General features: G+C 34.3%; 1 non-coding gene across 1 annotated transcript; it reads right to left on the reverse strand.

Moving 5' to 3' along the window:
- Window positions 1-293: 293 nt before the first annotated feature.
- LOC116638962 lies at window positions 294-398 on the reverse strand. The gene has a single exon (XR_004300732.1). It is a non-coding gene; the product is annotated as a U6 spliceosomal RNA (small nuclear RNA).
- Between the last annotated feature and the right edge of the window lie 3,478 nt (window positions 399-3,876).

Here is a 3,876-nt window from a genome sequence, read left to right on the forward strand (position 1 = left end):
CTTTCACAAGATACTTATCTTTATTTTAAAACTTTCTAAAAACATGAATTATTTGTGAAAAATAATTTATTAACCAATTAACTAACATACAATATATGTAGGAGTCTTTTGAGAATTTCATCTGTTTCTTCAGCAAGTGGGCCATACCACTTGAACCAGTAAATATAAAATTTTGCTGCATGTTAGAATCACCTAGGGAGCTTTAAAACAATCCCATTATCCACGCTGCACTCTATACCAATAAAATTAGAAGCTCTGAGAATCAGACCTAGACATCAGTATTTTTGTTTGTTTTCTTTTTTTAACACTTCATGAATTTGCATGTCATCCTTGCACAGGGGTCATGCTAATCTTTCCTGTATCATTCCAATTTTAGTATATGCAATGTCGAAGTGAGCACAAGACATCAGTATCTTTAACACAACCCGCATCCAGGTGATTCCATTGTTCAGCCAAATCTGAGAACCAGCGATATAGAACATAGATATATGTTATATATAAATTCAAGGACTTTAAATTCTGGAAAAATGACATAAAGGTGCAATTGTCCATTCATAAGTGTTTAGTGATGGCATTCTTAAACTCTTTCTGTGACCTTATCTTGGCAGACTTCTCAATAGCCTGTCCTTCCTTGATTCATGCCTGTTTCCACACCAGTTCACAAAGACTTCTGTTGATTTTGTGAAGTACCTGATATTCTTCCTATAAATTATTTTGTGACATAATACTCAGTTGTTTGAAGTGTAAACTCCTAAATGGTATATTCTTAAAGCATTATTAATGTAGTAAATAATTTGAACTAGGTAAAAAGAGAAAGTAAACTTCCATGTAGGTAAAATTAAATTTTATTTTTTAAAGAAAAAATTTAGACCAATACTATCTATAATTAGTATAATATATACTAATTATCATGTATATGACAGTATATTTTATGAGTATTTTCTCACTGGTGTTCCTACCAATATCATTAGGTAATTACTATAACTATCCTCATGTCACAAATGAACAAATTACTATTTAATCAGGCTAAGGGTTTGAAGCCAAGTGGTTTGATTCAGTTTATTCTCTTAACCATAATGCTATGTTTATTAATGGATTTGGGTTGTTATGATGGTGAAAAGAATGCAGGGGTAAGAGAGAGGTAACTTGAAAGTGATTACAAAGTGGGAGAGTCTTGGGTTACATAAGCTTCTGTAAATGCATATTCCTTTGACATGGTTTTGGTATATTACCTCAATCATGTTGTTGTGTTTAGTCGTTAATAAAATATCCTAGGGTCCATCAAGTTGAATCTCTTATCCATGACTGAAAGAATAAGGAGAAACACAAACCTCTGTATATGTGCTGAAAGAATATTGTCCATTTCTGCTTGGTTAATAAGTTATTCATCCCATCATACAACCATGGAATGAAATTCATGTCATATGAATGGTGGGATGATACAAATATCTTAAAATTAGGATCTGCTATTGATGCATCTTTGCATCTCTCATGTCACCTAAATATTGTAGAATTTTTTCCAGTTTTAAAAAAATTACTGATGTTGGGGCGCCTGGGTGGCTCAGTCGTTAAGAGTCTGCCTAGGGCTCAGGTCATGATCCCAGGGTCCTGGGATCAAGCCCCGCATCCATTGGGCTCCCTGCTTGGTAGGAAGCCTGCTTCTCCTTCTCCCATTCCCCCTGCTCATGTTCCTTCTCTTGCTTTGTCTCTCTCTGTCAAATAAATAAATAAAATCTTTAAAAAAATTTACTGATGTTACTGTCAGTAGACTCAAAGTTTTTCTATGTATTTATTATTTCAAGATATGTTTAATAGAAATTGGTTCTATTTAGAAGATGGAGACACAAAACCAAAAGGAATGAGCTTTTCCCTTAAAGAGTATTTTCCAAAATGAGTTTTGGGTCCAAATATTGAAAAAAATAGAAACAGTATTATCCTACTTCAGGTAGAGATAATAAATAACACTCATCTCACTTCCATTGTTCAGCCAAGAAAACTATCAAATTTCCATCTCCATTCCTGACCTTTCCCCCAAATCTCAGAATCTTATATCCAACTGCTTAACTGGCATGTACATGTGGATGTTTAAACCTAACAACAACAAAAGCAAACCACCAGTTTCTGAACTTACACCTGCTCTATTCATACTTCCCTAGCTCAGTAAATGGCAGCTTCATTCTCCTACAGGCACAGCCAAAGTAGCTTGGAATTATCCTTCCCTCTTTTTTTTTTTTTTTTCCTTTCTTGTACACCTCAAACCAAAGTCTATCAGTAAAACCTGTGAGCTTAATCTTCCAAATTTATGTAAAATCTGACCCTTTAGGTCACTCCCCTTCTTGCTACTACCTTAGCAGTATATGACAAGCCCAGGGCTAACACCATACTTAACAGTGAAAGGCTGAAACCTTTTTTTGAAGATCAGGAACAAGTCAGGAGTGCCCACTGTCACCACTCCTATTCAACATAGTACTGGAAGTCCTACCTGGACCAATCAGGCAACATAAATAAATAAAAGGCATCCAAATCAAGAGAAGAAGTAAAAGTGTGTGTATTTCTAGATGACATGATCTTATAGAGAAAAAAATCCTACAGGCTCAACCAAAGAACTGTTAAAACTAATCAACAAATTCAGTAAAGCTGCAGGATATAATATCAACATACAGAAATCAGTTGTACTTCCAAACAATGAAATATCTGAAAAGAAATAGTCTCATTCAGAATAGCATCAAAACTCTAAAATACTTAGGAATGAATTTAACCATGGAGGTAAAAGATTTCTATACTAAAACTTCAACTCTGATGAGGGAAACTGAAGAAGATGCAAACAAATGTAAAGATATTCTTTGTTTATGGATCAGAAGAATGAATATAGTTAAAATGTCCATACTACCCAAAGCTATCTGTAGATTCAGTGCAATCCCTATCAAAATTCCAACAGATTTCAACCTGTTCTACAAAGCTATAACAATCACAACAATATGACACTGGCAGAAAAAAATAGACATATAGAAAAGAACAGAAAAGAGCCCAGAAATAAAACCCTGCATATGTAGTCACATAATATTTGGTAAGAGAGCCAACAATACTTAATGGGGAAAGGAAAGTCTCTCCAACAAATGTTGGGGAAACTAGATAAACACATGTAGAAAAATGAAATTGGACCTCTGTTTTATACAATTCACAAAAATTAACTTGAAATGGATCAAAGATTTAAATGTAAGATCTGAAAATGTGAAACTCTGAGTAGAAAACGGGGAAAGCTCCTTGTCACGGGTATTGACAATGATTTTTTTGGATATGACACCAAAAGTACAAGCAACAAAGCAGAGATAAGTAAATGGGGCTACATCAAACTAAAATGATTCTGTTCAGCAAAGAAAAGCATCAACAAAATGAAAAGCCAACCTACAGAATGGGACAAAATATTTGCAAACCATATATTTGATAGGGGGTTAATATAAAAAATACATAAAGACTCATACAGAAAACAAGCAATCTGATTAAAAATGAGCAGAGGAACTGAATAATAGACATACAAATGGCCAAGAGGTAGATGAAAAGATGCTCAACATCATTAATCCTCAGTGAAATGCCAAACAAAATGAGATGTCACCTCATACATGTTAGAATGGCTATCATCAAAAAGCAAATAACAAGTGTTGGTAAGGATGTGGGGGAAAAAAGGAGCCCTTGTGCCCTATTGGGAATATAAATTAGCATAGCCACTACGAAAAACAGTCTGGAGTTTACTCAAAAAATTAAAAAGAAAACTACCTTATGATCCAGCAATCCCACTTCTGGGTATATATCCAAAGGAAACTAAAAACAGGTCATCAAAGAGACATCCGCACTTCTGTGTTTTTGCAGCATTATTTC

The sequence above is a fragment of the Phoca vitulina genome, unplaced genomic scaffold (assembly GCF_004348235.1).
Source record: "Phoca vitulina isolate PV1807 unplaced genomic scaffold, GSC_HSeal_1.0 scaffold16, whole genome shotgun sequence".
In the NCBI taxonomy this organism is placed as follows: domain Eukaryota; kingdom Metazoa; phylum Chordata; class Mammalia; order Carnivora; family Phocidae; genus Phoca; species Phoca vitulina.